Consider the following 13,883-nt stretch of genomic DNA (forward strand, 5'->3'; position numbering starts at 1 on the left):
TTTTATATGAGCGATAATTCTATCCAAAACATATTTGAAACTACTTTTTATAAATGTGTCAATCACTAATTTTGCAGGATACAGGATGATCTCCAGTATATCGAGTTTTTAGTAAGTCAACCCCACAACAGCGAGACAGTAATGGGTGTGTGCTAGTTTACACAGGTTTTTAGATGCCAGGAAAAGTGCAAGCAGTGCTGTATACCTTTATTCAGAAGTATGTCAACCATTTGGCAGCATTTTTAAACTAAGTGTTTGTATGACTAAAAATGCTATCGTTATGCATGTGCAGAGGAGTCATGTACTGGTAGTTACATTTATTTATTTCTTGTTAGGGAGGCCAATTTTCCATTAGAAGCTGAAGGCAGTGAAATCACCACTTGTCAGCTGCTCCTGTTCACCGCCCGGGTGGGTGCTTGCTAGCACTCAGCATGGGTGGTGGGCAGTTGCCCCGTCCCCATGAAGCTGCATCTGTGGATGGGTGCAACATTAGATTTTGTTTTGCTGCCGGGTAACGCCGCCTTGTGTCAAACCAGACACATGAGGTGTTAACAAATGCTGCCGTTTGGCTGCATGTAATTGCAGCCTGTAGGTGTTTGTCGCTGGCAGGCGGCAAGCTGAACTGCCTGACAAGCTGGCAGTTTAGCCTCTTGTGGAAAAGAGGCCTTAAAGTGGACCTGAACTCTTGCACTGGATGGAAGGAAAACAGAGAGAAATGTTCCCTGTATGTATTTAGAGAGTTTAGCCTGTCTAATTCCCCCTCATCTGTGACTAATCTCTAAGTTGATCTCTCAGTTGTGTCACCTGGCTGCCTCAGCAGAGCAGCTAATTTGTAAACCCTGTGACTGCTTCCATGAAAGCAGGAGGTAGACACACTGCAGATTTATTGCAGGATTTGAATCAGCTGTAACAAAAAAAATTTTCTTTAAAAGTTATTATGATGTTGCTTATCTTTTTGAGCAGAGAGAAAGTTTAGAGTTCAGGTCGGCTTTAGCGGTGACCACATGCTGCATTCACTCTGGCACCCTCTGTTGAGAAGCCCTAAAGCATCTCTTGCGTGTACTGGATCATTGCCACAAATGGAGATTTCATGCAATGTTGGGGCATTTTGAAAACTGTAATTACAAACAAAGCCTATTTAAAGTTGCTTAAGTAAGTAACCCTATGAGAAGAAATACCTAACTTTCAGACTGTGCAGCCTGCATAAAAACTTATGTAAATTTTTTTCTGGTAGACTAAAGTAAAAATAATACTTATTCATAAAGTAAACAGTAAGTGTGCATAACATTATAGATAGAGGTGTCTTTTTTTTAAAGGCTTACATTAGCCTACAGAGAATAATCAGCAATGTAAAAACCACTCTGTAAGACTATGAAGAATTTCTTACATAATTGCACAGGTTTTTACCTGCATAAGTAATTCAGGCTAAATTTATGGATTTCCGGTGCAGAGGTTTGCAGAACTTTTTGTAACTTCTACCTTGTGATATCAGAACCTTCATAATAGGCATTGGGGACGCAGCTTACAGCAATGCAGAGTGCTCTTAATCCACGAGGTGCCCGAGGTGCGCAATGCTGGTATTAGATTTGCACAATAAAATAGCAGGAATTAAGTCGAAGAGTCACAGGTGGAAGGTATCCAGACAAATCTGTTAGCTAGAATTACATCACCAGATTGTGGCTGACCTGCTGCTGCCACTGCTGAGTGTGAGGTGCCTAAGGGGATAACATTTTAATCAGCGAGGCACAAAATTACCCTTTTTTTCCACCTTTCTACCATTGGGTGGCTGTTTTGGGTTTTATAGTTCAAAGCAATTGAAAGCATTTTGCAGAACATTACATATTTTTGTCACTATGGTAACAAGTAATGTAGGTACCCTGTTCTCTGTTAAATTAAGTGTGATTTGCCATTATGGGAAATGTGATGCAATTGTGATCAATCTTTTTTTTTTTTTTTTCGTTGAAGAAGAAAAAAAAATGACATATTTTTTAAAGGCATTGATTTGGGGAAGATACAGGATCTGTTCCTCTGAAAATGTTCATTGTTGTAGCGTGATTGTATTGGGTGTAGACACTTGATCTAATATTTGTCTCCGGGGAGAAAGTGCATTGCTTGAAATGTAAATTTGAGGAGAGGAAAAGGCATAGTTACAGTCAGAATTGGCAGGTTACAACGGTGGCTAAAAGCAAATGTCTAAATGCAAATAATGCTGTATTATGCAAACCCCTTGCATGAAACAAGGATAAAGGAAATAATGTACAAAATACTGCATAATCAGCGCATCGCAACACAAGAGCCTAATCCCCTCATTTTAATATAATTGGGCTCATTTAATAGCATTATGCACAGAGCTGTTCGGCGCAGTTAAAGCGGCCGTTACATTTTCATATTTCATGTACTGTTCAGAGATTTCCTTTTTTTTAAGTAATGCTTCCTCATTGAGATGTAGGGACTAAATTCACATTATGTCCCCGATTCAATTTACTCTTTCTCAGTAGCGTAGCTGGAGATCATAGCACCCCATACCAAAACTGTCATAGGGCCATCAGATGGAGTCACTCTTAAGCAATGCTACCTGCCACTACCCTATGGATATGAGTTAATTGGGCAATTTACATTCTCATGCAATCAACACTGCACATAGTATATGGGCACTGCGACAAAGTCAGAGAGGGTCGAGAAACAAAATAAAGTTAATGGTGTATACATTAAGTTCCTCCTTGGCCCTCTATACTTCACGGCCCCAGTGGTTGGCTGCTGTGACTGCTATGGCTATTGCTATGCCCCTGCTCTTTCTCCTAAGTTTTCTCCTAGGTAATATTTCCACACCTTATCAATAAAATGCCCTTTAAGCCACCAGCAATCAAGAAAACACCCTGAATAATTTTCACAGTACCTTTTATACCTACTTTTTGGTATTTTTTCAATTGCAGAGCGCTGAAAAGCCAGAAGATTGAAAATGATCTCTTAGGGAAAAAAGCGTATTGAACAAGGGCCTATTGGGTCGACTCATTAAAGGAAACAGAGGCAATTCACTTTTTCACCTAAATTTTCTGCTAGGAGATATTTTTTCAACTTCTTTTTAAAATAATTTTTCAGTATTTTGTAATCTAAAAAGTACCAAAAATTAAAAAGAAAAAGTACTATGAAAATTATTTTGAGAATTTTCTCGTTTGCTGGTAGCTTAAAAGGCATTTTATGACAAGGTGTGAAAATGTCAACTTGGAGATACCTCCGGTGAAAAAGTGAATTGCATATGGGCCAGAGTGAGCAACCTCTTGTTACTTGCACTACTAAATCAGCGCGCTTTATGTTAGGTCCGTGCACGCTATGCAATGCTAGTGGCAGTGTAATTAATTAAAATATTAGCGGCTGCGCTAGTGAAGTATCGCGGAAGCAATACACCACTACCACGCGGCTATTATAAGCAGTGCCCATTGCTTACTTACACACGGCACGTTGCCACTAGTGCACATAGCGTGCAGGGACCTAACATTAAGGCCTGCTGATTTAATAGCACAAGTATCAGAAGGTTGCTAGCGTTATTTCCTTTAGTGATTCAACCCCCTATGTGCCTTGTGTAATGCCCAGACTACAACATAGGCAAAAAGAAAACTCAATGCACACTCTGCTCATAACAACCTGCACATTATTTTTCATAGCATGAAGAATTGCTATGTTATGCACACATTATCCTGGAAATGCACTGTAGAAAGTGCATTTGGATAATGAGGTCCATTATAACACAGAAATATATAATTGAGAAACAGTAGAGGCCACATCTAAACAGCTTTTCTGTTTGGGGGGATTCCATGATTTCTGTCCATTGCGCATGCTTCAAGGCAAGGCACTTCCACTCAATACCTTGTCAGGAGAGAGAGCAGCGTTAGGTGGGTGAGGGGAGGCAGACAGGAGTTCAGCCACATGGTGTGAGAGGCGGGGCTACCACAGTACTCTCTGTGGCAGCAGTAACTGCAGAAAGCATGGACCAGGTAGAGGAATTATGGAGAAAAATCGCTTTTACATTTGTTTTGTTTTTTTGTTTTTGTTTTTTTTTTGTTTAGGTTTGATGTAGTATAACTATAAAGGAGAACTCATAAGGATGGAGGCTTCCACATGTAAAAATATATATTAACTTCTATAGTTAAAATAAGAATGAGAGTCTCTTACCTCTCCTGACAACAAAAACACCAGTAGTACTGGAAAAGTATTTATTAAAAATACAAAATAGGCAACACGTTTCACATGTACTAGCCCGCTTCCTCAGGTCAATACACAGTGGACAGTGCCTTGCAGAAAAGTGAATAAGATATGGGCGTCTCTGATTTATAAAGGAGAAGGTGGACAGGTCTTTCTCTTATCCGAAACAGACTGTATGCATGTTGGATTATGGTGGCTCTGTACCAGGGCCGAGGCATAGGCTGGAGAGGCTCCAGCCTCAGGGCACAGTGTAGGAGGGGGCGCACAATTCATTCAGCTGTCATTCCTAATTGTGTTTGAAACAGAAAGAAATAAGAAAAGGAGATACATGGAAGTGATTACAAGCCAGATAACTAGAGATTAAGGTGTTGGGGACCCTGGGGTGCCTCTTAGTCTAAGAGCAATCAGTGTGTGACGGCTGGGGTGGAGGGATGGAGGGGCACACTTTGGTGTCTCAGCCTTGGGTGCTGGAGGACCTTGTCCCGGCTCTGCTCTGTACAATTAACAAGCTGGCACATCATTGCATTCCAGCAGTTCTGAAGGTGTGGTTAGCTTAGAAGGACAACAAAGGATGATTTGCAGGTTTAGCAGTGATGCATCGAGGGGCACATCTGATGCAAACTCCAACCTGAATTATCGCAAATACCTTCTGTTTTAAGAATGCAAACATTAGTTTTGTTCTCATGCAAAGACTGTCTCATCTCTGACTGCCTCATATCGGTGATTATGGTATAAGGGAAGAGTAGTGATGGTTTGCAAACTGCTATTTAGTCTTATCAAGCTGTGTAGGATAGGATTTATAGTGCCAGAATCCATGTTTGACCCAAACAATGTTACATTTTGTCCCTGGACTGGCGGAGAAAGCTGATGATATATTTATTTATTTATTTACGTATTTATATAGCGCCGATATATTACGCAGCGCTGTTCAGAGTATATTGTCTTGTCACTAACTGTCCCTCAAAAGGGGCTCACAATCTAATCCCTACCAGAGTCATATGTCTATGTATGTATCGTGTAGTGTATGTATTGTAGTGTAGGGCCAATTTAGAGGGAAGCCAATTAACTTATGTGTATGTTTTTGGGATGTGGAAGAAAACCGGAGTGCCCAGGGGAAACTCACACACACACAGGGAGAACATACAAACTCCTTGCAGATGTTGACCTGGCTGGGATTGGAACCAGGGACCCAGCACTAGAAGGCGAGAGCGCTAACCACTACACCACCGTGCTGCCCCCTATATATGCTGAATTTTGTCTGGAGTTGAATTTCACTTACACGTGTACAAGTGTGCCCCAACAACCCTGGCTATCAACCCGAATAGATCATCCTTGCGTGATGTCCATTGTTTCTGATGTTGCTGCAAATGAGTCTGCCTCCTCCCCTTTTCATAGAGCAGTACCCAGTGATCACCTCAGAGCTGAACAGCATGTCTGTATTGCACTCCTGCTGTAATGTCTGACCAAACCAATCTGTAAAGCTTGCTTCAAGAGAATATGTGAAAAGTGTGTACCAGGTCTTAAAGTGTACCTAAGATGTTATAAATATAAGCATATGTACTTACCTGGAGCTTCCTCCAGCCCCATGTGGGCCATGGGCTCCCTCACTGTCCTCCTGGGCCGCTCCATTCTTCTACACTCTCCTTCAATAAGTTGCCTCCTGATGATGCCATGGGTGATGCTGACATGTATAGAGACATAAGTAGGCCATACACACATTGGTTTTACTGTGCAATTCCTGGAAGATTTGATTACTCTGACCGAATCTGCCGGGAATCTTTTGCACAACATGTTTGAACAATACATTTTCCATTTTGTCTGATCGATAGTTTTGATTTATTCTAGCCCAAAATCGATCAAAACTATAGATTGGACAGGATGGAAAATCTCATTAGATTAGGGTCGGGGCAGGAACAGCAGTAGATTGGTAACCCATAGAGTAGCACTGTATTGAGCACTGACAGAGTGATCAGATCAATTTTCAAAAGATTTCATGCCAAATTGATGTACTAATATACTGTGTGTGGTAGAAATCGATATCTCTCTGATCAGATTCAGGTCTTTTAGTAGCAGTCTTTCAGTAACAAGTCCCCATTCTGTTGCAGCAGCCATGGACGTTTCTTTTACACATCTACTGTAGGAATAATTGGTCTTCAAGTGGATTCAGCAGCACCCACCTGGGGAGGAGGCAATGGCTCACATGACTGTTTACATAACAGTGTTACAGCACTAAGTGTATTTCCAGCCCCGGACAGGGCTAGCTACTATCGTTCCCTGGGGAAAAAGTAACTTGGAGGCCCTACTTACACCCCCCCCCCATGAAATCCACCCTCAGGGCCCCAAAGCTGGCTGCCAGGCCCCATCCTATCCCGCCCTGGCAACAAGTAGTGCAAATTAGCCCCGTTCCCATGGCTCACCATAGCTGGAGGGGGGTGCGGAGGAAACACCCTGGGGCCCCCTAGAACCCCTGGGGCAATTTCCCCCTTTGCCTCTATGGAAGCGACGGCCCTGTTCCAGCCATGCATTAAAACTATTTGCTGCTTGGTTTTAGCAAGTTCTAACATTGTGCCTGTAACCAGGTGTACAGAAAAAGGCTCCATGATGGACATAAATATGGATCTCGTGTATATACACATCATACCAGATCCTTGACTATATAGCCTGAACTCACATTAGATATTAGATTTACACATGAGCTAATCGGAAAAGTGTATATACTGTTAGTCTATAAAAGGAGATATCCTGCTGAATTAATTATATAACGTCAATTTCCAACAATTTGTAAACTTTTATGACATCTTTATATCAACCTCATATGCATCATTATATGCCACTGACGACTATGTGAACTTATTTTCCAGTTCCCGATCTGGAATTTTTTATTGAACCAACATTATGATCATAACTGTTCTATGGTGCTCACAGCAGTTACAACATAAGGTGCATTGTTGGTGTCATATTGTTTTATTTCTAGTTTTGTACCTGGCTAGATATAGCTTTTTGAACTTCTCCTTCTGTTAAGATGCCCCTGCATAGTATTGCTATGTATATGGGAGGTATTTTATTATAATTGCCTTTGTGCATATTTTAACTTTTTTTCTGTAATGGTAAAAACTGTATAATTTCTCAACACCCCACTAAGGGTGTAAATGATTCTTTATGTACTTTGCTAATTTTGCTGCTGGCTGGTTGGCCTTGGACAGTTTGTTTTTTTTATTTTCTCTTAAGCAGAAAAAGTTGTTGTGATTTCATGTTCTGAGATTTAAAATGGAACATCATTGATCTGTGCAAATTCCTCTTTAATTAACAAAGCTCAATACTGGACTAATTGTTTTGTAATTTAATGTCAGTAAAGAAGCTGACAGATAGCTTAATAGAAAGTTGTACTAGTTTGCAAGATGGAATCAGAACTTCTTGTAGTACAGAGCACCCCAAAATTCTGATGTTCCTGCTTGCATATTTGGTTGCACCGACCAAGAGTAATTAGGGCTGATCCACGAGGCTTTTCTGTTGAATGATCTCACCTTACTTATTAACTCACAATGCACCTCTCTCTCTCTCATGACTTAACTCATGATTTATGTCTCCTTATCTAACTTGACTCATGATTTATCTCTACTTTTTTAGCATTAATTATATGTCCTTATTTATTTATCTCATTCATTATCTCTCCTTACAGTTAAAGCAGCAGGGACAGTCATACTATTCCAGGATAAAAACACATATATAAGTAGATAAATACTTGTCCTACTTACATATGTATTGTACTGTCCATATTTTGATTTCATTGAATTTTATATAGCAAATAAAGAGAAATTTGTCCCAGGCATTTTACATCTTTACAGCCTCGGACCAGAGGTGCATTTAGATGTAATGAGGCCCTAGGCAAGGTGGTAGATTTGGCAACCCCTTGTAGTTGTTTTGGTAGACTGAAGTAAAGAGAGGTAGGAGAAGGTGGCAGGTGGGCCCCTTGACATCCACTAGGCCACAGGCCCCTGCCTCAGAGTAAGCCATCCCTGATGTAATTTCCTCCCTTACTCTTTTTTTTTCCTCCTAGAAACTGCACTTTCATATCTAGCTTGCTTTGTTGCTTTGTAAACACAGCATAGATCGTATTTCAGCAGCTTCTGCAGAGGGGTAATGTGTATTTTCCTTTCTCAGCCTCATGTCACACTGAACTGCCCTCAGCCAATCAGTGAGGTGCAGGAATGTGGGAGGGGAGATAACCAGCTTCCTTCTCCTCGTCAATGTACCAGAAAGGAGCCAGACTGACTGAGATAAGATTTATTACAGCAGAAACATTTATGGTTACATTGATATGCATGCAATGCAGACTGCATGTAGACTACATAAAAAAACACAGAGCAGTGGTTAAATGGAATTTGATTTTTTTGGCTTTAAGGTGAAAAATAAGTAATCTTTGTGAATTAACCTCAATGTTACTCTTAAAATCTTCAAGCGATAGTGGAACACACTAATCGGTGCTTTAAATACATTTCTCATCATGGGTAGACATATGGTTTCGATGAAGGTAGCTAATGGTTATGGACGGTAACAAAAAAAAATCATATTAAGTTGGTCATGTGGGATTTTGGATAAGCCAAAATGTATAGCTAGCTATATGCATGAGTGATTATTGCTTCCTTGCTGTTGATCTCTTTACATCCTATGCCATGCCTAATAATACAACATGTTAAAAGTTAAAACAAATGTTTTATTGGATAACACAAAAAGACACCAAGCACATAAACTCAAGCATCCAGTCATTACATAAATGGTATCACTGATATGTGTAGGGAGCCAATACACAGAAGGTATGCAAATAGGGTGATTCTACCCTTTTGATGCCCTAAGCAAGATATTGGGATGAACCTCCTCTGCAGGTGGTGAGGAAAGGGCAGGTTACACTAATGTTGATCGTAATGGATAATATTGCTTTGGTAAATGTTTCTGTAATTTTCGCAGTTGTGATTCTGATTATTTTTATTATTTTGTGGGTAATCTTGACTTTGCGTAATTCTCACAAGTTACGTGAAATAACATTCATGGTAAGGGTTCCATGTGTCTTCTGAGTAGTAATGCGTGAATATGGTAATTTCCCTTTTCCCAGACAGAGTAAAGGCTAACAAGTATGGACAAGGTAACCGGACTTGACAGGCCAGATAGGGCAACTAGACTAACCAGCTGGGAAAGTTAACAAGACTAACTAACAAAACAAGGTAGCTGGAACAAGGCTGGGGTCCAAACCGACAGGAGAAACAGGACGAATTGTCCAGCAGGCACAGCAGGCAGGACAGGGTAAATGACTGACAGACTGGATTGGCAGATTAACAAGGAAGATGTAGCAAGCTTATGTAGGTGAGAGCATTACAAGCACACTGGAGTTGTGGGAGCAAACAGCACTGAGCTTTATTTTTGCCAGAGTTTAAATAGCTCTGGCTTTTATGCCAGGGCTGTAGCCACGCAACCGTCACTCCAACAGGCATAGTCATGCGGGGCACATGATTTCCCAAGAAGCGGACTCAACAGGTGCCAGTGCTGTCCTGGAAGATGCTGGCTGGGGACTGGCTGAGGATGAGGTCAGAGCTGGATCTCGCTGAATTCTGGTAACTATCTCAGCAACAATACAGCATAGTCTGCCCCTGCTTAGCAACAGTTCTCCCTGCTTCTTTCTTTTTTTTTTCTTGTTGCTAATTTCAGCAAATGAAAGCCATAAATCTTTTTTTCACATTATATCTTTTTAAAATAATCAACTGTAAATAATATATTTATGTTATTTATAACTTTTCTTTTCTGTATCAATAAAGAAGATGCATTAATTACCTCAGCAACAGCAATTTCCCTCACACACTGCACTGTCTGCGAAACCTTCCTAATTCCTCCTATTGTAGAGCAGTTTAAGAAGGAAACTGCACTATTTAGTGATTTCTTAAAGAAAACCTGTAACGAAGAAAAGCTCCCCCTGGGGGGTACTCTCCTCGGGTGGGGGAAGCCTCCAGATCCGATCGAGGCTTCCCCATCCTCCTGTGTCCCACGGTGGCAGCAAAAAAGCTCGGGGAACGGCGGGGATGTAAATATTTACCTTCCTTGCTCCAGCGCAGGCACAGTATCGGCATTCCGCTCGGAGATAGGTGGAAATAGTCGATCGCTGTTGGGCCGCTCTACTGCGCAGGCGCAAGTCTCCTGCGCCTGCGTAGTAGAGCAGACCCGACAGAGATTGGCTATTTTTGCCTATCTCCGTGCTGAAAGCCGCAACAGCGCCCCCGCTGGAGCCAGGGAAGGTAAATATAGCAAGCCTTGTCAGGCTTGTTGAGCTTCGGGGGAGCCAGCACTGGATTGCCTGCAGCTACAGGGGAGGGGGAAGCCTCATTGGGACCCTAAGGCTTCCCCCTCCCGAGGTGAGTACCCAGAGGGGAACTTTTTTTGTTGCAGAGTCTCTTTAAGATGTCTGAAACAGTTCTTCTAAATATCTACCAATATTTTGTCTCAGACACTCTTGATAAATGTCCCCCACTCTGAAACACCTGCATCAAACATGAAATTGTGTGAGTAATGGCAAAATCCCCTTTTCACCTCTGCTATTAATGAATAATCAGGTAGGGTAAACTAGGTCTGTGGCCTGCTAGATCCACTGCCTTATTTCAGTTCCTATGCCCCAATCTCCTCCGCAGTCTTAACCTTGTGTGGTGCATCCCCGGTCAGCTGATGGATGACAAGTGTGTTGTCCCAACACCTTGGTTACACCCAATCCTTGATATGCACAAGGTATAGGAACTGAAAGGAGCAAGACAGAGGAACCAGCAAAACCACACTAGAAAGGAATGAGTGAAATGTCAAACAGTCTGAGGCAGCAACAGGTGAATCAGAACAGCGCAGTACCGAATCTCAGAGGTGTAGGCTATCCAATAACAATCCAGGGGTCATACACGGAAGATCAAACTATAACGGTACCAAAGGGATGAGGCAATCTCAGGTCAAAAACAGTTCCAAGGTCGGTCCAATATCAGAGTCCATAAACAAGCAAGTTCGTACACTGAAGTCCACAAGGATAATATCACACCCAGCAAAGTAGAACAAGGCAGCCAACATTATCACTGGCGAAGAACTCTGGTGAGGCAGCTCTTTAAATAATTCTTTAAATAACCCTCCATACATCCAGAACCCACCCACACAATTAGAACTACAGTTCCCATAATGCCCAGCTTCAAACAAGGTAGTGCCGAATAGGTCACTCTGGCCTTTTAAACCTAGCACTGCCCTGATTGGCTAGTGCTAACGGCGTAGAGCATAAGTGCGGTGGATGGCCGCATGCGCCCACCTGAGACTGCCTTAGCGTGCGCATTCGTGCACAGCCACGGGTATGCCACTGGAGGAGGGAGGCTGTTCCAACTGACTCCCGGAAGCAGAAAAGTCACTGCTGGACCCGGCGTAAGGTAAGACCATGACACTAGGGCTTTAAAATGTAAAAAAAAGCAGACTTGTCAGATAGTAGCAAGATTATGGACCAAAATGGAAAAACTCATATCGTTTGTAATACACTTCTGCATACTGCGGGACCCAAAAATATTTTTACTCAGGCATTAGCTGGATGGGATCAACTTTAGAGCTCACAAGCTCATACTATTTATGATAACTACAACTAAGACATATATACAGTAAAAGCTCAAAGGCTCAAAAATGATCTCCATGCCTCCCATGTAATAGACAAAATAAACCAACTTATACATAAAAACGGTGATACCATGCCACAGTTTACAAAAATGTGGCTGTCCTGGAGGGACAGTGCACTATCTCATGGGGTTTAAGTGAATTACACTAGGCTACATTTGTTGGTATGGGTATTGGTATTACTTTAATGATAATAATCCTAAATATTATCACCAGCACTGATTCTATAGAGTGCTTGGACTCAAACCCAATACAACTTATTATGTTATTTTGTTAATGTCTTTTAGCCCAGTGGGGATTGGATCCCTATCCCTCAGTCTACATTGAAGGGCCGAGGCTATACAGATGCATTGCTAAAATGCAGGCTAGCAATATTTCCTTATGCTATGCAGGGGGACTGAGGGCCAATGGAGCGACGTGGGGTTGACGTCATACAGGAGCTGTATGAGTGGGGAGAACAATGCTCTTGGTTGAGGTGATCTGCCAAGTTCGGGGGCAGCTGTACACCACCTGGATTTTCGACAGAGGCGGTCGTTACCCAGTTAAATCTAGTGTGTGTGTACGGGCCTTAAGAGACATGGTTGTAGTTTTGTGCTTGTAAAATTATCCATTGTTTACAATTTCATAATGTATCATTATCAGAACCCACTTTTTAAGCGGTCACTTTTTTGTATAAAACAATAAAATTTCTTTTGAAATTTCTTTTGAAGTAAAAAAAAAAAAACTCCTTTTGCAGGAAAAACAAGCTCTACAGTAACATTTCACACACCCCTATCAATAATATAATACACACTCTATAACAGAAGATTAACGCTGTCCTTAAAATTTCAAATGTAAATGTTATATAGCTAATACATTTTTTCCATAAAATGATCTATGAGTTTCATAATAAATTTGCTTTAGCTTGGTAAACACGATACACAATGCCGCGATCCTCTGTACATGAGACGCCTGTTGTTTATGTTTATTTTAATGTATGTGGTGTGTACACTTCTATTTAATTATTTGCCATTTTCAAACCCACAGCCAAAGTTACTTTCCCAAAACCGTAGCTACATCAGTGAGGGGAAAACAAGGCAAAAATGGAAAATACAATTTGAGAAGTGCACCATCTCTAACCGAGTAAAAAGAAAAGAAGATGTCAGAGCTCTTTCCCTTCCATTTACTGTCAGATGTCTCTTTCAGTGGCTGATGCTTGAGTAGGTTGTTAAGTAGCCCTAGAAGCAGGAGCAGCAGGCACTTTGGACTACTCCATCATAAATTTGGAATGTAAGTGCTACAAATAAAAGCATGAAGAGAGCAAGAATTACTGATATACAGTAAGAGGAGGTAAAGCATGCTGCAGAAAACATTAGAGAGAAGTTCTCCATCAAATTGATCAAGGGATTGATTATGTACACACTTCAGGTGATACCTTGACAACAATACTTGCAGGGTTTGACCTACATGGAGATGGAAGGGATTGCATTCCCTTCTGCTAGAGGAAGAAAAAAACCTTTTCTTAAACACGAGGAAATGGAGGCAGACAAGGAAAAAAAGGTTCGAAGATCTTAATGGCTCTGGGTCTTTAACCTCAAGAGAAAAAAAATGACCTATTCGATGCAACCTTCCCAGACAATTTCCAAGGCAAAAGCAATGTGATCACAATTTGGTTTATCACTGGGAGACGGCAGTGGGTGAAATGGGGATGTACGGCAAGAAAAAAGTCAATTGGACTTTTGGATCCTTATTTATTTCGGCAGCTATCTTTTTATTAAATATTTCTTATGTTCCAGAAAAATACAATGCTTGGTTTCTAATTAAGCACAATGTTTTTGAAGAGGTTTTATAAACGCTTACATTTAAAAAGCAGCGCATATTAAAATGGGCACAACATGTAAGAGATAGTAGAGTATCAATAAATTTCCCTATATTCTACTATCTCCTTTTACAGTTAGTAGACTATCAGTAACTTAACCGACATTCTACTATCACTTACCCAAACACCTAACTCTTATATTACCCCTCTTTTACCT

At 41.2% G+C, this 13,883-nt stretch overlaps 1 long non-coding RNA gene across 3 annotated transcripts in view; it reads left to right on the forward strand.

Moving 5' to 3' along the window:
- The window catches only part of LOC137563117 (uncharacterized), a 90,331-nt gene extending 76,693 nt beyond the window's left edge, over positions 1-13,638 (forward strand). For all 3 annotated transcript variants that reach the window (XR_011030261.1, XR_011030260.1, XR_011030262.1), the window contains exon 4: positions 12,895-13,638. This is a non-coding gene — a long non-coding RNA (uncharacterized lncRNA). The remainder of the gene's footprint in view (positions 1-12,894) is intronic.
- Positions 13,639-13,883: the final 245 nt, after the last annotated feature.

This window comes from Hyperolius riggenbachi, chromosome 3, assembly GCF_040937935.1.
Source record: "Hyperolius riggenbachi isolate aHypRig1 chromosome 3, aHypRig1.pri, whole genome shotgun sequence".
NCBI lineage: Eukaryota > Metazoa > Chordata > Amphibia > Anura > Hyperoliidae > Hyperolius > Hyperolius riggenbachi.